General features: G+C 39.4%; 1 long non-coding RNA gene across 1 annotated transcript; it reads left to right on the forward strand.

Annotated features, from left to right (window-relative positions):
* The first annotated feature begins 475 nt into the window (after positions 1-475).
* On the forward strand, positions 476-19,317 carry LOC124284566. Its single transcript, XR_006900586.1, has 3 exons — positions 476-1,051; positions 12,574-12,578; positions 19,308-19,317. It is a non-coding gene; the product is annotated as an uncharacterized LOC124284566 (long non-coding RNA).
* The last annotated feature ends 2,730 nt before the right edge of the window (positions 19,318-22,047 follow it).

Raw genomic sequence — 22,047 nt, forward strand, 5'->3', positions numbered from 1 at the left:
TTCTAAATCAGCGGGGGATGATAAGCTTATTGCTGAGTTCTTTAAGCACTCTTTGGATGGTATTATTCCATATCTTACTATTTTATTCAATATGCTTTTTGATAAAGGTATATTCCCAGCTCAGTGGTCTATGGGTATAATAGTTCCTGTTCATAAGAAGGGTGATGTCAATAAGGTGTCCAATTACAGAGGGATTACAGTTCTCAGTGTCTTTAGTAAACTATATGTGTCAGTTATTAATAATAGGCTCAGGTTTTGGACTGATGCTTATTGCAAGATCTCCGAGTCGCAGGCAGGGTTCAGAGCTGGTTACTCGACTATAGATAACATTTTCATTTTACAAGCTATTATTAACAGGATTCTATCTAAAAAAGCGAAATTATATGCTTTTTTGTAGACTTTTCAAAAGCGTTTGATTTGGTGAATAGGGCAAATTATGGTCTGTATTAAATGAGAAGGGCGTGTCTACCAAATGTGGAACTGTGTCCGATCCATCTATGACTGTGTCAAATCTTGCGTTAAATCAAATAATATGTTTTCCGAAATGTTCCAGTGTAATATTGGAGTGCGTCATGGGTGTGTCTTAAGCCCCTTTCTGTTTTCTATTTTTAAAGATGATTTGGCTAGTGAAATTGAGTCATCTTGTTATCCTGGTATACAGATGCATCCAGAACTAACACAAGTATTTCTCTTGCTGTTCGCTGACGACGTAGTACTCCTCTCCGATACTATCTGTGGCCTACAAAAGCGTATTAATGTTTTGGAAAAGTATTGTATCGAGTATGACCTTTCCGTTAATCTAGATAAATCCAAAATTGTTGTCTTTAGAAATGGAGGTAAGCTCTCTAAATATGAAAAGTGGTTTTTGAGTGGCATGAGAATAGATTGTGTCTCATGGTATAAGTATTTGGGTGTTCTTCTTTCTCAAAGCTCGTCGTGGCATAAACATTTTGATAATTCCATTCTACAATCTAAAAAGGCTCTCTATAGTATTATTAGGTCACTATCAAAGCTAAAACCTATTCGCGGTGACATTTTTTTCAGGATTTTTGTGTGTTACAAATCCTACTCTATGGGGCTGAAGTCTGGGGGTTGGATTGTGATATTAGTTCACCAATCGAGAAAGTTCAAACTCTGGCTTGTAAATATCTGCTTTGTGTCAAAATATCAACCCCTAATCACATCGTTCGGGGTGGGTGTGGCAGATACCCTGTCTATGTTTATGCTTACAAACGTTGTATTAAATATTGGTATAAACTGTTGAATATGCCAGCATCTCGTTTGCCCAGAAAGTGCTATAACTTATTATTGTAAGATGCTAGCCATGGTAAAAGAAATTGGGTATCAAAACTTAAGTTATTACTATACAATATCGGATTTGATTATATATGGGAAAGACAGTATATTAGTAGCTTAAATTCCTTCCTGTCTGAATTTGTGATCAGGGCTCAGCATATATCCCATCAAGAATGGCATAACTCGTTATCATCAAGTTCTAAAACCTATTCATATTCTCTTTTCAAGTGTAATCTATCTATGGAACCATATCTTAGTGTTATTAACATTAGTAAATTTCGCATTGAACTCACACAGTTTCGCTGTGGTTCCCATCAATTAAATATTGAGACAGGTAGATACACAAATAAGCACAGACATCACAGGTTATGTAACACGTGCGACAATGGATATATAGAAAACGAGTATCATTTCCTTTTAGTGTGTACTGCATACAGTTCCTTGCGCACTATATATATTCCTGCCAAGTTTTACACATACCCTTCTTTGTCAAATAACAATATATTAATGACCTCAAACAATACCTTTGTCATCAGAAATGTAGCAATGTTTATTTATTATGCTGTAAAGCACCGCCAATCATATATGGCTGCAAACATTTAATATTTGTATTATGGGCCGATGGCCTACATACACTATGCGAATAAAGAATTTGTGTGCTATATTATCGTGTCTATTTCGCCGTTAACAATCAACTTACATCACACGCCGCGAGTTACTCATGCCTAGGCCTTGTAAATGATCTGACTAAAAGATATTGTACTGATACGGAGGTGACTCGATGTAAGTGCAAGACTTTCTCAAACTCCAATTCCGTCGTTACCCATTGTTGCTGAGTGTGACGTTCAAAACAAATAAACATTAAACTATCACGTTTTTATATCACCCTCGACACCAGTGCGCTTATGTAGGTTTTGGTATTCTTGAAATGCACATCTTCGATTTCACGCGCAGCGCAATGCGTAAAATATGCGGTTCACTTTGCTTTCGCTGACAACCTCTTATGTACCACTTGTGCTATATCTCTTGGCCATTTATGTTGCCGAAGGGCATAGATCGTCGCCACATCCGCAGTCTGGACTCCTCAGACAGTGGTACTGAGCGTTAACAGAACGTCCATTTGCCATTAACAACGTCGTCTCAAACGAATGGACATCAACCATTGCAACGACATCCACGACAGGATTCAAGAGCTGGCCAGCGTCTACCTTTCAAACGCTGGTCAATGATACGTTCTATCCCCGTTACACAGTCCATTCAATTTCCACGTGGAGCTAATAAATGGAAAAACATAGACAGACAGACAGACAGACAGACAGACAGATAGGTAGATAGATAGATTGCGTTGCGTATGTTCCTTTAACATATGACAGACACAACATTAGCCAGATAATTCTCATAGCCTGTCGAACTATCTTATCACTTTGTCTATATATCTGTCTACCTGTCCAACTGTTTCTCTTCATGTCCGTGGACATTCAAATGGCCATGTCTTAGATGCGACGATCTCTTTAGTCAATAGAATCACTTATAGAGCTCCATCAGATGTACGTGGATTTAAGAATTGCTTTCAGCTTAGGTCTTAGAACAAAACCATTGTATAGAGCAATGGAAGATCGAGGGTCACTATTAGCTAAGTGACAGCGTGGCGTGGGAGGCGCTTATCACAGTACGGGTATGGACCAAGAAACATAATCGGTGTCAACCTGGATTCAAACCCACAATCGTAGGTTTCATCTTTGAGTCTACACAGCCAAGAAATCCTATCCATACAGGACCATTCTTACACTGAAAACAATAATGATCAGCCAAACGATGTCCCTACTATTTCCACATGAGAGTATTTCTTACGATTCTATTTGCTCTCGTATGTCTACCGAATTGTGCAACATATGTCTTATTCACACCAATAACTCAATTCTCTTCTTTGACTCGATGGTCCATGAATGTTACGGGTGTTCTCAATCTGTTTGGTTGCAAATTGTCATGAAACTGGAACATGAGTTACAACTATCGGGAATCGTACTGAGTGCGTGTTATAAGAAATATGACAAGTCACATTAAGTGGGTCGTGAATAATTAAACAGACCTACATCTATACGCATCTAATAGCAATTCCGTTTACCCCTTGGATGGACCAACATAAATTTTGATGTTTTATTAAAAAGTAACACTTTCGTTGCAGATTATGAGTTTAATAAGTGTCAACAGGATTGAAAACTGATGGTGGGTTGGACGTTAAGTTTTTGTTGCAATGTAAAAAAACATTCGGATTAATGGTTATTAGTCGATGCATGATTAAGAAATAGCCTTAGCTACCTGGTTCATTGCTTGTGCCAATGGCTACAAAGTCAAACTGAAACAAATCCAGCATGTTGTTGAATTGTTTAAGTCTTTCAATCGCTGTGTGTAAGTAATATAACTGCATGTACGGGTATGAACAAATTTTAACCATGTTGAAGAACCCGTTCGTAAAGGTGCGTGTGGACAATGTTGGGTCATATTTACTAACGTGGTTGTGCGGTTAAATAATAATGATAATAATAACCATTTGGTTCACATTACAGCGGGATATGCAACCTCTTTCGCGAACACCTGGTGTCTTTACTGATTTTCGTTGATCCAGCCTTTTACATTTCAACGCTATTTCCCCTTTGACTCACAATAAGATCTGTTTGGGCTTATTTCTTGTGTTTGGAGTTAATGTTTAAAGTGAGTGAATGAGTTAGAAATTTATAGTCAATTCGGCGGTATTTCAGCCATATCGTGACTAAAAGAAGTCATACATTCTTGATACATAAAGCTGAAATATATAAGTCCTGTCGAAGAATGACAGTAAACCAACTAGGATATCACAGATAAAGATGTAAAAGGTAGCAAGTAAATCTAAAGCTAGTTTACTATTGAAGTGTATACAAGCAGGTATGGATCGCACACGTTTCAATATTTCAATGACCAAACATTTATTGTGCCACGAATAAGGTTGTGATATAACGAACAGATGCGTGATCTCTTCACCTTTGTAACTTGATAAACACACACTTAGATCTTTGTCATCTGAAAACATGTTGTAAAAAAGCTCGAAACAGGATTACAGCAGTTAACGCGTTGAAAGGTCCAATCTCATTCATGTATCATTTACACAGGTTTTTATTATTACTGGTGTGTAACTGATTTAGCCAGATGGTAAATGTGATGGTCCAAAAGTATGTTTAATGGCTCATTTGAAAGAATGTAGGCGGTGGATCCGAAAACCAAGTAAACTGAGAAGAAAAAATCATATTAATGAAACTGACAAATTCAGTTACAACAGTTACAACAAAGTTGTATTATATAGCCTGTAATAACGGTAACCATAGAACATCTACTTATGCCAGGAAGCGGCTGAATTACAGAATTATAGAATTCACATCGAATAGAACGATGAGATTAGCATGTGCCCCTTTCTTCTATTCTGAGTATTTCCGGAAATTACATGGGTTCAAATTGGTCTTGACATACAAGTGAAAATGGTATAATTTGACGTCAAGGTAATCGTTTCATTGTCAGCATTTATTTACTTGTTTGCTTTAGCGTTACCATACATCAATGACGCGCAATTGAGCATGTATGCTGACCATTATATGTAATTAGTTTTCCACATGTTTATCAAAACGAATTCCAGGCTTAAGTATTATACAAAACGCAGGAAAATATTACACATCAAAACCAGATATCAACCCGTCTCGATTACCTACCGAAAGAGATTCCACTGGCCCTAAAATAACAAAGAAGAGAGGGAAATGTATTTGACAACAAGACGTTTATATCCAGTACAAATAATTAGTGCTCTCCGCTAATATGTTCAAGGTAAACCATTTGCTCCATAGAGTCCAAGTATGGAAATATTTCTGTCAAATACTTCCGTTTCCATTACTATTACACGAGAAACTGTAATTCAAGAAAAACACAGTATGACATTTTGAATGTGATTCAAGGACAGCATTACTTCATACCCCCGGTACTTACGCACACGTCGCCGTTGTTTTACTGTCGTTGACAGTGAGTAAGTGTGACACATCCTCTGCAACTGCTGATGCTGTGAGGCCATACATCAACGCCAGGTCGGTCTGTGTATGGAGTGACACAGCCATTGCTTCTGGTATCCTGGAACAAGCTGAGGTTCTTTCAAATGTAATTGTTATGAGGAAAATATACAGGTACTATAAATACTTTAATCTGGTTTGAAATAAACACAAAGCTCTTTAATCAAACTCTGATGTGCACAGTTGATTGTCGTCGTCATCACGTTATGAAGACTCAATCGAAACTGACTCTGTTTCTTAATTGAGGTGGTGAAGTGCAGAGTGATCAAAATAGTTTTTTGAATTTTCTGTTTTAAAATTGGTAATAACCCTTCTTTCTGGTAATTACCACTTTTTTCTGGTAATTACCACATTAGAAACTGATGATTACCTATTTATTTATTTATTATATTATATATATACTTTTTTGGGGGGGGGAAATACCACTTTTGAACGAAGTAAATTAGAAATTTAAAATTTTACTTATTCTTACTGATATTAATTTCATGCTTTTTAAAATAATCTTTTAATATAACGGTTGAACTTTCACTTTACATACTGAATGTTATGTAAATTTTTGTCATTTTCAAAAATAACGGCATGTATTGATTGCTGCATTTTCAAAAATAACGCCATGTATTGATTGTTGCATTTCAGAATATCTAGATACACATGTAACATTTTCAGCTTCCATATTAAAGGAAATCCAGAGTTTACAGTTCTTTATCGTTACAGGAATGTTTTTTCCAATTCTATTTATCAAACAAAATCGCTCTTCATTAGTTTTCAATGAAATTGTACACACAGCGACAATATGAAAGAAGGGAACAAAACTAACATAATTTTAGACACCCCATAAACTGTCCCAACCGATGAGTTGATTTATCACAGGAGCATGAAGCTTCCAAATCCATTTTGTCAATACCTTTCACTTAGGTATATATCAGACCCATACTTTACTGGCGACTGTGACTTTATCTGACATTGGAGGTTCACCGCAAACATAAATAACCTGGGCTTTTTAGCTGTAATTGTTGACAGCTTAAATAGAGAAAACCCAACCGTTAGGCGTCGTAACGTAGCTCCTCCCAGTGGTTTAACGTTCCGTCGTTAAGTTTGGGTGAATTCGTTTCTGGCAAACAAAAGGAACATACTTCAATTCCGGTGCTCAGGATCAGGGCCAAATTGGGCAAAGCTATCGTAGCACTAAAACTACTGTAACGCACATACATTAACTGGAGCACAGGTCATAAACATTAAAAAATGTAAACACCATTATGGTATATTACTTACCTATTCTGTAGTCTTCGTAGCTATCACGTCGACAATATGAAGCTCCTATATCCTGATGACAATCCATCAGAGTGTATGTGACATGCATGACCTTTTACTGACAGCTGCGCTGTTTCATGATTTGAAGACCAAGGAAACTGCAAGGCATTAGAAAAGTTACTTTGCTGTATATTGTTTAACGACACAATCATGCATATTCCAGCAACAACAATGCATATTCCAGCTACAACAATGTGAGCAGTATATATCTGGACCAAACCAACCAGTTGGTTCTATTATGGGCAATGGTCCATGCTCCTCGGAACACGAACTTACGTTTGAGTAGTGTTAGCTGGAATTGTATCGCGATGTATGTACTTGTGTAAGTATGTATGCATGTCTTTGCGTGCGTACATACGTACGTGTGTAATTCATATGCACTGACTAAAATAGCAGTCTATGTTTTTGTACGAAGGTACAGATTTTGTTCATAAATCGGATCCTGACTCGACCGAGTAACCACAATGTGATGCTTGTAAGAACAAACAAGTATGGATCGGATGACCACAATGGCTGAGGTGTGTGACGTGTGTCAGGACGGCAGAAATAACGTATCTTCTAAAACCGTCCTAATACTGGCTCACAAAGGCAAAGAAAAAAAAGGAAACTAAACATTAATAAAATAGTAAACACACTTATTCGACGAGTTGTAACATTAAGCAATATGAAACGTATTCCTGCCATTTAATCATCAGCTCACACGACCTGAAGGAACTGCACATGTCAATTTTTGACAAGGGCATGATCACTTATCAAACACTAGCGAGACAAATGGGACCTAAATCGACACATCGCGTAAAAGAAGCCAACTGTTTTAAACAGAAGAAAGCGTCTAAAGAGATCGTGAAATAGGCAAGGAGGAGAAATTCTTCAGGACTGAAGGGGTATAATTTCCACAAAACATTCACGTGCCGCCATGTCCCTCAAAGCCGTTTCAATACATTTTTGTATGAGAGTGACAGAGACGGACATGCGAACACTAGTCTGCTGACAGGGCGATCAATTACTGCATACATGCAGTGTGTGGCAACACTCATCCTTCATGACAAGAAAAATTAACTTCCTTCTCGGGTGAGAGTCGAACGATCTTAAACATGGAAGCTGGAGAGATTTTCAGTAATAGAAGATGAATGATGTTTTACATCCATATTGTTGGGAGATAAGCAGTTGACAACTTTACCGCAGATCTTACTATATACTGTAGTCTCCACTCTCAGCTTCAGGTTAGACATACACAGCATGTGTTTTATGATTACAACAATGTACTTATCAACACCATCACTGATACTTCTACCAATTTTGCTGCATCGTCCTATATTACTCCTGGCCCATGAATATCCGGGTTAGAATTGATCTTGGGCAACCGACCATCATTGTAAAAGGCGACTAACAGGACTAATGGTCGGGCTCGCTGACTTGTGGACACATGTCATCGTGTCTCAACTGCATGGATGTTGCTCATGACGTGAGTCACTGGATTGTCTGGTCCAGACTCGATTAGTAACAGGCCACAATCATTCAGCTGGACTATTGCTGAGTGTGACGTCAAACAACAACCAAAACCACCATTCTTGCTGCATATAACCTAATCAATTCTATTACTATGATTTTGGCAAAGTTACTGATTTTTACTTGGAAGGTTCTGCTTTTAATTTGAGACACCTGAACACTTATAAGAAGCGTGTAACCTGTTGAATACGAACTTAAGACTTAACGTGTGAGCTGCAACATGGACTGTTGCAATATGGATAGCATCGACATTTTTACAATATTTAGTAGTAATTCCACTGAAGCCATCAACTTTCAGTGGATGTGGTACTGTAAATACCCTGCACAATTAAAATACTGCAGGCGGGACAGGACATGGAAACGCCAAACAGAATCTATTTCGGGGGACGGTATGATTGTATTTTGGGCCCATGTTGATAATCCAGTATATGATATTTCGAGACGTGTATTAAAGGTATGCTTTGTATATTCTGTTTTTTTAATGCGATATAATCTTCGTGAGGAATAAGTGACTGTAGAAATATAGTTTCCACCCTTGCTAAACGAAGGGTCCTAATTTGCCCCCAAAGGCCATGCTAAAGACCCATTTCGTTCCCACATGGATGACTGCATTTAATATGCATGCATGCTATACATCGAAAGTACTTCTCTCTCGCTTTTTACATAAAGGCAAAGCATTGAAAAACCCAGAATACCCCAGACAACAGAGCTGTCAAAACAAGCAAGCTTCGTTTGAAAACAATCACTTTCAGCTTCAAAGTTACAAAAAAGCTTCATTTATCTATTTTGAGACAGAGCGTCGAAAGAACATGAGGTCGGGGTACAACATCAAATCATAACCGCTGGGTTATTCCAGTGAAATTTGGTGCTGACATCATATTGCAGCCAAATAGAATGCACATCCTCTAGACGAAACAAAAGCACAGGAAACAGCAATAATATGATCCAATGAGCACATGCTACATGTCTATGAGGGCATTCAATTATCGACTGATGATGCGATTATCCAAGTTGTGTAGGGTAGCATCGCAAAGGACATCTTCCCAACTGGTGAAACGATCAGTGACAGAGACAAGCAGATCGAGAGATTTGTTTAGTACTACTCAGGTGTGACTGCACTGGAAGTTAAAGCAGGACAGGAATCTTGGGAAGGGTAGGCGAACAAGGTTATCGTGAAACTTCTAGCGGGACAGGATATGGAAAAGATAAGATTCTTCAAGAGGTCGTCAACTTAGCTCTTGCTAAGCAACCTGCATGAGCTTCCGTTTCGGAGTTCGGGAGAGGGAATTCTTTCTCGGAAGAGCCAGTAGCCTCTTTAGACGCACTGGAAAGCCTTAAGGATTCTAAAGATTAAAAAAGAAAATAACCATGCCCAAAATTCCATGTTCATATGTAAGAGGGTCTTAAATTGCTGTTCTTGCGGAAAGGTGTGTTTGTAGAAATCTGTCTCTTATTTTAAAAACCTCAGGACCAGTCACGAATTGAACACAGTAGATCAACAAAAGACACATTGCATAGAACAGACACTCTTTAGCCTTGACAGATGCAACATCCATGTTGTTAATTTAAAGCAAACATTCGACATTTGCACCGGACTTACCAGGCATACTGATACGTGTGCTAGCTCATAAATTATTCAAATCAATCGTCCACACGAAATGAATCTTTAGTTGCAATCCCAATATTCCCGATATGTTCTCCCTTGATACTCCAGCTGCATAGATAGTTGTTATGAACTGGCCTTATTATCACTACTGTGATAAATTATGTTTGTAATTATCTCAACATATCATATTTATCGATCATCAATGCTCGACAAGCGATTTGTATTGCCCCAATAAATCATTAATTTGTCTCCGTACAATTATTATCAATATTTTTGTGAAACGTAATCCTAATGCCTTGTTATTTATTAGCTTTTAGTTATTATTGTATCGTGAGTTTTGGTCGATTCGAATAGGTAAATCGCAAAATCACATCTTATGAAACAGCCTACCACACGACCTACCAGACGTCGATGCTTCACGTAATGACTTGGAACAAATATTTTCTGTTTGATTTGGTTGTTAGACAGTTAGATAGATGCTGGTCTTTTCGTTCCTAAGCTGGGTTTCTGGAAAATTTTCGCCGCCATATAGCTGGAATATTGCTGAGTGCGGCGTAAAACTAAACTCACTCACTCACTCTGGAAAATTTAACTGTGCTTGATTTAACATTTGAAACCACTGTTTCATATAAAATTCAAGGTAAAAGTTTGCAGGTAATCTACATTGGAAATACATAAGGGTTTTAACTCCTGAATCAAACTGAAATATATTGAGGGATAAAGTAAGAAATAGCATGGGCAATTGGATATAATCTTAATTATTGCAATTTTAATTTAGAGGGTGCATTTATTGTATTTACGGGTTGAATAATTTTGTCTTCCGTTTTTCCTTTCAGTATATGACTTTTTACCACCAAATTAGTCTCTCCAACAATTGTAGAGTACATTGCACTCACTGTTGTTTCTTTCTAGATAAATCGTCGCTAATCGATCACATATACTTTAGCTCACGTTCCAAGTTTTCACAAAGAGAGTTTGTGATAAAAACAGAAACGAGTGTTTGAGTCGACATTCTCAAAAATCTACTGAGATCTGTAACAAAGGGAATCCCATTTAGGATCAATTCCTCAAAAATGACACTTTCAAGTTTTGGACAGTGATTATGTTGCACTTTGAGGTCCAGTTTACCTACATCAATACCGGATGAAAGAGCTTTTTTCTCTCGATGGGAAACCTCGCGAACTGATTCTTAATTGCAATGGGTCCAGAAGAATTGGAACCGTTCGTTAAAGGGGCAGATAACGTTAAGATTTAAAATTCCCATCCCCGGACTACATCGATGACTCAAGCTGGATATATCTTTTAGAGTCTAGCAATTACTTCGAAAGTGTCATTTTCCCACAATACGGTGTTCCCGAGAACAAGAAGCTCAGGTTGCTTCATCTCATAGATAAGCGACTGTCACTAAAATTAAGAGTTCGGAAGTGCTTGTTAGTTGAGTCAAGTTAAGATCGTTGGGGGTGACTGCTTTATACTTTGATTATGCTATACGATTACAAAATTGAAACGTTTTACTTTTCTTCTCAAAATTTCTTTCATCTCTGTATATTTTCTGATGTGTCTTGTCGTTTCACATTCTGTCTCTTAGTTTCAGAACGTGTTGAGTTGAGACACTGTTGCTGGTTTGTTTGATGGTTTGCCTTTTCTTTCCAGTGAAAAGTCTGGACCTGACAGTCCAATGATTTACACCATGTGCATAGATTTAGACACATGAGGCACGGTGTCATACATAAACCAAGCCAGCGAGCTTTACCACCGGGTTCGACCAAGACATACTCTAACCAAGATCTTCTTGGGAAATTGTAATGGTTCTTAGGTAACACGAGGGGTGCACATTTATGTTTAGTGTGTTTTATTGTCAATACAGAGAACGATGTTTTGTTTAGATAAATGTCGTGTCGCTAGTATGTCGAATTGGGTGATGGTTATGACATGATAATTAAGGGTTAATTAACAGATCTGCTTTCTAATGTGATGTGATTTGAAATGTATAAATGCTTTCCAACACCTGCTGTTTATTGACAGTGAGAATTGATGGTAACTTTTTTTCACAGTATGGGGAATGCTCTTAAATTGAATTCTGTGCCCAGTTGCACAGTAACAAAATAGTATGAGAAGGTTTCTTTAGATAAATGGTATTTTACAAAAACGAATTGACTCAATGTGCGGACAAATTCCATCCCCATGTCGGGTAATAGAGGTCATCAGTACACTAGCTATTCATAAAATGGGACGTAAATTAAAATCTCATGGAATGTCCGTGGCAACTTAGTTGCGTCGGGGGTATTATATTCTGCATTAGATAACACGAGCTCACGAAATGGCAGTACAATATCTTCCCTGGTGATCCGCACCGCAACTTCCTCCATCTTGAGCGTGATAGCATCTCATCAGCGAGAAGTGACAGTTGGGCCCGACCCATGAAGATCCTGTTTAGAAAGGGTCTTCAGCAACCCTTGATTGTCGCAGGAGACTACTAACGGGATCGGGTGGTCAGGCTTGCTGACTTGGTTGACACATGTCATCGTATCCCAGTTGCGTACATCGATGCTCATACTGATGATCACTGGATTGTCACGTCAAGGTTGAATTATGTACAGACGGCCGCCATAACAACAAAGAAGGAAAAATGCACTTGAGGTCACAGGACCCAAAGTCCTGCATAAACTAATATGGGCTGTTTCCCTCTCTCTCTCACACACACACTCAATTACTCACAGTGTAGTTGTTATCAATATTCTTCATTGATATTCTCGTATATCAGAGATTCAGTGGTTCCTTCTGGCGTAGTCCTTACAGTCAACGGAACAGAATTCTACTCAGTTGACGTTGGCTTTATAATTGATAATCTTCCCCAATATGACTCTCTTAAACCACCTATCATATGATCATCATTCAATGGCGTCTTCTATGGTCCGGCAAACGTGTCATAGATGCTGTCGTTTCGGGTTTGGTTCTGGCTGCGTGCTATTTTGGTATTTGGTAGTTAAATGAGATGTGGGGAACTTCTAGTTCGTATCAACCATTCGTATGCAGATGGAGACAGGAGTATTCGATATCTCAGGATGTAGTACATGATTAAAGAGAGATTCGAGAAGAGTTGTTGCCAAAAAAGTGCTGTCCTTCCTACCTCCCGCTCCTTTCATTAAAACGCTTCTTCATCCAAGAAAACGTATTTTTCATAGGGTCTCTTGACCTCTAGATGGGAAAACCGAGAGCCACGTATTACAGCATTTTTAAATGCGAATACCATTTACTCAAGTTAATTCGAAATTTAAACCTGGGAGCCTTTTGGACATATTGCTCCTTCCATTTCCTGTTACAGGATTGTATCTCAAGAACCTCACAGTCTTTGGCAACTGAAGCGTGGTTACATTGGTGTGAACTGTGTGAGAGACATCGTTTTCGAATCAAGATTTGTTATACTCAGTGTCAGTTCAAACCACACTGCCTGTTATCTTCCGAGGTAGTGCAACTTGTGGAGGACCGCTGACGGTGTCCTGTTTGGTTAGCCAGTCGTACGAAGTGCATTTATTTAGGAGTCTAGACATGAAAACTTTGGTAACCATTGCCTTCGATTCATTTGTCGAAACAACATGGAGGAAATGCGATAAATCGTCACTGCCGAGTCAGCTTGTAAACCTAAGTCCAAATCAACTGCGGACGAACGTCTGGTAGTCCCATTAATAAATCAGTCACTGTGATGGACCGATGTTTGTCCAAGTAATACATGCATTATTGAATGAAAGAGACCTTACATAATATCATGTAGGAGTGATGCAAGTACTGAGTAACCATCTGAACGTTGTTATAGAGTCACAACTGACACCGAATCCTGCAGATCGATTTCAGCATAGTCCAGTTCTCGTGACCACGCTCAGAGGCAGACGACAGCTTCTCGTGATTGTCCAGAAGCAGACGACATCTTGACAGGGAATGCACTTCGGGAATATACATCTGCTACGTCTGGGTCATATACTGTGCATTCTACCATGAATCCAAAAAATGCTAGATTCTGATTGGTTGTTCAGAAAAATCAGACGGCATCAATTGTGGATTGACGCTTCACCGCGCATTAACAAATCTTATTGTGAGAACTACTTCCGTTTGACCACAATGATGGCGGATCATAACAACAACTCCATGGATTTTGACGCTGACTTTCGAATTTTCCACATAGGCAATTGGAAATTTTTGAATTAAAAATGCGTTTGATTTCATTGCGCTTCACTGCGCACGTATAGAACACTGCCCCACTACTTCAGCTTGACCACCAACATGACTAATATCAACACAACAGACGTGATGGAAATGCTGATGAAACATTTATTAAACTCGAAAAATACAGTTTTATATGATTTCCCCCACAATTATGAGGGAACCTCACTATCATATAACCTTCTATTATAAAAATATTCAAACTCAATTACAATACACAGCCCCAAACATAAACAAAACAATATCTAACATATAAATCAGAAAGCCTTGTAAAAATACATCCCTATCTATACAAAATATGCAGCAAAACATTAGTAAACATTTACCTACCTGGTAAATGGTATATTTAATTCCGTTTAGAATGGGAAATTTGCAAGATAGATCTAACGGTCTGGCGAAACACCACATTTATGCCACTCATAGTCATACTCCATCATATCCCGTTGCATCGTTCACAAAACAATTCAGCTCTCTGCCAGCTTCCCCGCAAGGTTACTGTTATGTTCATCTACTTTGAAAAACGCTTGGACACAATCCAGTCCCCAACGATGAAAACAAAATTCCAAGGAATCACAAGTTAGTCGCATGTACACTAAGCAGCAGCACTGTGACTCTTTTGTCGCATGCAGGGGTGGAGGCAGTACGTGAAATCATGATCGGCCGGTCATAAAAATCCACAGTCTTTGATGAGTTACAGGTTGACCAGGAAAGGATCTATTCTTCGATTCTGCAGGGTTCAGATTCAACAGTCAGTCAAGTATTGTCCACTGTCAATTCAAATTTCAACCTTTCGCAAACACTGGCTCGTCCGCCATTTCAAACTGTTGCGTAACTGTCTACTTCGAAGAAAATAAGTAGGTCAGACGATTCCATTATAGTGTGGCCAGGGGGGTACAGTTTCACCGCACACAAAACAATAGGCTGGTTTTAGTCGTGTGGAGTTGGGATGGAAAAAAACGAAGATCTCGGGTATTACATAATTGCATTGAATAAACAGTAGTTTGATTTCTTTAGACAGAATATTGTTATGTTGTAATGTTAAAAAAATACGAACGGCACCTACCGCTCCCTTCACAGACGAGTTCAATTCGCCTCTCGTCCGATGCCGGATTACGCAGTGTCTTCCGCAGAGCGAGGAAGTTCGATTTTAAATGGGTCATGGTAGAATGGAGATAACCCTAGTGTGTTTGAAAATCAGAGACATGCTTTACTGAATTGATGGCGACTAAATATTTCAATTCCAATTGAAATTTAGTCGCCATCAATTCAGTAAAGCATGTCTCTGATTTTCAAACACACTAGGTTTATCTCCTAATTATTCATTTAAAAATCGGAGCATGACAGACTGGAAATTCCTCCACCTGCAGTCCCAACAGTGGCTTAGTGTTTAAAATCTAGACCCAGATTGAATTAAAACACTTTCACTTTCCATCGTTTTCATTATTTACTTATACATGTTGTCAGCAGCTCACACACAGTATGTCCCTTTGTCCGCGCTAAAGGAATGTAGATGTCCCACAATTCTTTGTCCGCGCTAGACGTCCCACAATTCTCTAAAAGTCAGTTTGTATGTATAAACGGATGTTTCTTTTGAGTTACATTAGAATATAACCACCACAATAGGTATCATTAGGAATAGCACAATCAATTTCCTGTTTTGTATTAGGATTTCGCTCTGAATATGATCACTAAACCGTCGATATTTGAACTGTGCTCGTGGGTTTCACTGAAGTGAGACTCCACATTAAGATTTAATAGAAAGGGAAACTAGAAATCAGAATGGTAGCCGGTAGAGTTGGAATCTTTTAAAACCATCTTCCTCAAATCAATGTGGACGGAGCCATACCTAAATCGAAACTCTCTCAACACCTCTCTTCATGCGGGCCCTATTTCGCCGTTCGGAGTCTAACATTCCAAGCAACGGGATGTGATTGTGTGTAATGATCCAAATTAGGTCTGCAACGGGGTGAAATTTTGAAATTCCCACTTGTAATGTTTAAGAGCTGAACTGTTTTAGCACGGAATTCAGATACTGCTGGAGAGGGGTGAAGTTTTCAACATTTCTGACAAGTCTTGAGGAGAAATCGAAATTCATCTTTTTTGTACATTTCCTTCCTGACATCCGCACTGATTAAAACTGTCACAGTCATCAAATTCGAGATTACTACTTCCTGGAAAGTCAAAGTGTGTCCTAATAGCCTCTCAGTGAGATGCCACCGTTGTATGTGCCTATTACCGACAGACATTACTTAGTTTAGTGGTTATCGGGATTTCCAATTTTGGTTCAAACATCACACAATGGACATAAAACTTCCAAAGTTATTCCAATCAAACATTTAAAAACATGGATGGTTAAAATCGAATGCGAAGTTTCAAGTTGTAACCCGAATACCGCCATGTGAAGCGTAATATTTATCGACAATTAACTTCTATTTTAGAAGAGCATGTCTTTTTTCTTCTTAAATGCCTTTAACCTCTTATGGAAAATGAATTTGGAATGTCATATGAAAGCACAACAGATACACATTTAGATAACTACTTTACAATTATTGTTCGATCAACAGATTGTATTGTACTTTTCATGCAAAATGTCAGGAGAATCAGGGGTAAAATTGGTTACAAGTTAGAGGCGTGTTGTGAATTAAGCGACAAAATGGAAAACGAACTGATAGAGCTTCATTACATGGGGAATCTAATATCACATCTTTATTGCTAATCGAGTGTAAACTGGAAACATGGTGACAATTCACCAGTGAAGACACTGGTGACCATTGGTAGGCTTGTTCCAGATGTGATCACCTGAGTAAAATAGTTTGTAACAGACGCACAATAACCTTTTGTGTCGTTGACCCTATTGTTTAATCTTGCCAACCGTAGTCCATAAGATTACTTTCAATTCCGGGAACAGAAATTCCACAATACGTCTATCCCTTACCAGCAGCTTGAAAGATCATCATGGGTCAAGGACTGTATTGTGTTAATATCGTATAAAACTCATATACATATAAACGTCTAAAGAAAGCGTTTTGTCAGGATGGAAAACAATTTTTCTATGATTCCTAACAGTTCATCATACTTTAATTGGTATAAATTGTCCAAAGTATGTTCTTAACATTATGTGTACACTGCTTCAGACTGTTCTCCTTGACATGTTCAAAGAAAAGAGGAAGACCTTTGGCATCAGCTGCACCAACACCATAACTAATCATTATCAGGACATGAGTGTTAATGTTGCGAGAACAAATTAGTGGTTTTCCTCAAGGTCCGGCCGTGGGTAGAGTTCGTAACAAAAAGGAGACCTGGGAGTGCTTAGAGTGTACCCCGCTGAAATGTTTGTTCCAGAAAAAGCCTCCTTATCTTAATGTCAGAGAGCGCGCTGGCGTGCTGTTTCGGATGCCTGCATGAAGGGATTCGGTACATGCTGTTGCACAACATGGCGGTCTTGTCGTCTTGTGGTCACCCTTGGTCTGCCAGTACTGGGGCGATCATTTGTGGTGTTGGTGGCCCGGAAACGTTGCTGCAGCCCGTAGATGGTCCGAACGTTGACTTGGAAGTGACTGGCAACGGCTTGCGCCTGGTTCCTCTGAGCTGTCGTGTGTCGCGACATCCTGCTGACGTTGTAATGTGAATGTTTCAACCAGGTTTGGGGGTGCATGTTATAGGGCTGGTCCTTGTGAACAGCACGTGCAACATGAGTTGCATGAAAAACATAGAGAACACCGTACCATCTCCGAGATCAGGTAGCGTTTTGGAGACCATTTCCTGGGTTCCATTCTGAGTTTGGGAAGGAATGTCTTTGCTCAGGTTAAGTGGGAGATGTTGTCAAAAAAATACAATCAAAACATGAAATGAGTTTACAGTTATCCGTTTCTGCAAAGGAAAAGTCCAAACTGACGTTTCCTTTGCTGCTTAGTATATATGGATACTTGTTCTGAATATATTATCCTGGTACAATTCCAATGATTAGAGCATTACCTTCTGGTGAAGGTCTTCATAGGCATAATACCTTTTACCACTTATATTAGCAAGATTCTCATTTACGTACTTGTACAGTAACCTATACTGTATTCTCTCATTGTTTTAGAGAGGAAAATAAAACTCAAGACGGATATTGATTGGAATTGCTTAAACCTGTAATTTCTGTAATTTGAGCAATCGTCCAAACCTTCAGATATTCTCAACAGGTTTGTTCATACTGGGAATACAAGAGAAGGACTTTTATTCCGCACGTTTTGGATATAAAACAGCACCATCCGACATACGAATTTCATAGAGATCGACATGTACGTTTAGCAACTACCATATAGTCAAAAATAACATTTCAATTCTTATTGACGTACGCTCGTCGTGAGATATATTTTCTAAGCTCGTTTTTTCATATATACTCTCCCCAAAAGAAACGCATATAGGACTTTGAATTGTATTTTTATGTTTATTTTGAAACATCTTGTAGGCTTTAGTCAATGAAATATAGCGAAATTGCACACTGGGAATGCAGACTTATCCGTCTTTGGCACCAACTCGAGGAAAGTCAGTTTGAGTGTCACATGGAGACGTGTGGTGGCGCTGAAGTCAATACCTCGTGTGACCACCGTGGGCATCCAGAACTGCACGGCATCGCCTCGGCATCGAACGAATAAGTCTCAGAATCTCGTGTTGCCCAATCGCAGCCCACTCTGCCTGTAGTGCCTGTGCGAGTTGCTGAAGTGTCTGGGGCTGAGGGTTACGGCGTCGCACCTGTCTGTCCAGGGCATCCCACAGATGTTCGATCGGGTTAAAGTCCGGTGATCTTGAGGGCCAGGGGAGCACATTGATGTTGTGGTTCTGGAAGAAGTCTCTAGTCTGACGTGCTGTGTGGGGCCTGGCATTGTCCTGTTGAAACAACTCCCTCTGGCGATCAATGATTGGAAGGAGGTGTGGGCGTAGGATTTCGTCACAGTACCGTTGAGCTGTCAGGTTGCCCTGGATCATTACCAAATCACTTCTCCTACGGCAGGTGATCTCTCCCCACATAACATAGCCCCGGCCGAATCTGTCCCCCTGGGGAACGCAAGCGTCGGCGAAACGTTCACGTCGACGTCTGTACACCCGCATTCTTCCATCGCGTCGTTCCAATAGAAATCGTGATTCATCACTGAACCAATTCTGTAGGTTCCAGGCCTGAACGTTGGTGCACCATTGAACTCGATGTCGACCATGTTGTTGTTGAAGCACAGGGCCAAAATAAGGTCTTCTTGCACGTAAACCAGCCTCTCTCAACCTGTTCCTGACGGTCTGTGCAGAAAGCGGTACTGGTCGCCGTAGCTGTTCGATGACGCAGGTGATGTACCCGGATGTAGCGATCCTGCGCCGCAGTGGTCGCTCGAGGTCGCCCACTACCAGGGGCATATGCTACCGCATTCTGCCGGCGATATCTCTCCCAGAGCCGTGAAATGGTGCTTTGGTGAACATTCATGCGTCGGGCAACTGCACGTTGAGACTGGCCAGCTTCAAGCAAACCAATGGCGATATGACGGTTGCCTTCACTTAGACGTGGCATTTTGCGTTCGTCAACAATATTCCAAATACAGCATGAGCATCGATCTGCGCAATTGGGAACCGATGACATGTGTCAATCAAGTCAGCGAGCCTGACCACCCAATCCCGTTAGTCGCCTCTTACGACAAGCATTTTCGCCTTTTGTAGCAAGCATGGGTTGCTGAAGACCTATTCTACCCCGGATCTCCACGGGTCTGTAACATTAGAACATGCACTTGTTGGAAAGAGAAAACAACAGGCTGTTCGCTGGAGGAACGCCTTAATTTCCATGACGATATCGCTGAATGTCGCATTTCAAACTGACAAGAATAGATCTTTCAGTTTCGAGAAAGCTCATCTTAAATATCCCTTTTTCAAATGAACACTTACAATGGCTCAAGTCATGAATACGTATTATGTCATGCACGAATATGAGTAAATAGGACATGTGAAAGCCTGAACGGTACTCATATTCGTACCTCTGTCCCGTGTGAGATATGATGAACACAGCCAAGATACAATCGTCAAATTCAAAAACCAAACTAATTAATAACTGTGAAGCCCATTGTGATGACATAATGCGTAATGGACTATTCCTGCCTCTCTGGTAACCCCCATCGTGAGGGAAGGCCAATGTCACAAACAGCCTGGAAAACCCCCCACGGTCGTCCTTTTTAAGGACATTTGCAAAATGTGGCGAGCCATGAGGTTTTAATTGATAGCTGTGTCTTTGGGCCTTTTGAGATAAAAAGTGGTTCAAAAGACACAGCAAGTGGTCGGAAGCGCCACTGGAACACTGTAAAGCGTTTCAAAGGGAAATGCATGTTCCTGAGGGTTGGGGTTAGGTTTCACTGCAACACAGTTCCAGCGTAAAGCTCAGTGAGTGAATGTCGTTTAGGGATACCATATACATGCGGCGAATCTAAATGAATGTTAATACGTGGTAAATACTGGATTTGTTCATTGATAACATATCTATGGTAAATCTAGACAACAGTCAAAACAGGGTAGAAATTCGACATTTATTTGCAAAACTGAATAGTCAGTTTACGTCAAGGTTGTTTCAGTTGTTGAAAGGAAATCTCTTAATAGCTTTTGGCCCCTGCTCCAAACTGAAATATACTTCTTCCTCTTAGTGTTTTTTTTTTATTTCCGAATAATGGGAAGGAATTGACCTGTGGTCAGGTTTAGAGTTACGCAGAAGTTCTTGAGAACAGATGGTGGTGCTGCTGTATTGTAGATTATCGATTTTCACGTCAAGACACTACGTAACTTAATACAGATGTTACATGCTTGACATGGTATTGTGGTAAAACTGTGATTTTGTGATGGTTCGAAACATGGAATATATACGATTTTAGAAAATAACAATTTAATCAATGAGTACTATTTGAGCTTGTAAGTGTAATAAAGTATAAAACTGTTGTTGTTGTAGTGTTGTGTGTTTGTAGTGGAGAAGGAGAGGGAATTTTAAGAAGTTCAGAATAGAGCTTGTTTGATGTGCCTGGGTTTAGAAAACAATGCACAATGTAACAGCAAGGGGAATGTGAAACAGATTTGAAACGTGAATATTTGTATATATGTTCGAACTGAAGGCAACATGGAATTAATTAAGGGTCTAAAAGTAAAAAACACTCTTTTGATAGTATCGTTGTTCGTATGTTGCCACACTGCTTATAAAATATGTGTACTGACTGGGCCTGCACTTTGAGAGGAACTGTAGATGCAACTATGTCAAAACAGCTTAGACTTAAAATTTAAGAAAGAGAACATCAGCTGTGTTATTTGGAAGTAAACGTAAGACATGGAAGACATATGCTAACTCTAACTGTTGCATATGATGTTAACAATTTTGTGTATAGAGACCACCTCAGTACTTTAGCTTAATTTATAGGACTGTATTATCTACCTTTGTATATAAAAAACGACAGATTAGCCAACCCCTCAGTACCACTTGCCGAGAAGTATTTATATCGTAGAGTATACATTTATGTCATTTCTTCATCCAACTCCACTTTGCGTTTCAAATTAATGATGACGAGGCGTTGGTAATACCTATTAATGATATTAAGCTTCAAAATATTTACCGTCCTCATTTACTGAACATTTGTAAATGAGTTATAAGGTTTGTTCAGTTAGTCCTTTACTATTATTTCCAATACATGTACACAGTTTTGTGGATCTTAAGCCAATTATTGGCAGGACGTAGTAAGTATCGTAAGTAATAAAAGCCACACTGCTATTATTAATACTACTGCTGCTGTTTGTAAAAATCAGGTTTTCCTCGGCGCACGGTATATGATGGAAACTAATATGACCAAGAAGAAATAACGATTAACGTCATCAGTGAACGATGGCACACGGCGTTCATGGACCCGGATCGCACGGCCTGAGGTTACAGGTATCTATTTTGACCCCGAATATTGTGAATTAGTTTGACTATGGATGCAACAATGTTAAAGCGGCTTCGACTTCAAATTTAAGAAAGAGAACGTCAGCTGGGAC

This window comes from Haliotis rubra, unplaced genomic scaffold, assembly GCF_003918875.1.
Source record: "Haliotis rubra isolate DU_JTF1 unplaced genomic scaffold, ASM391887v1 Scf34, whole genome shotgun sequence".
Lineage (NCBI taxonomy): Eukaryota > Metazoa > Mollusca > Gastropoda > Lepetellida > Haliotidae > Haliotis > Haliotis rubra.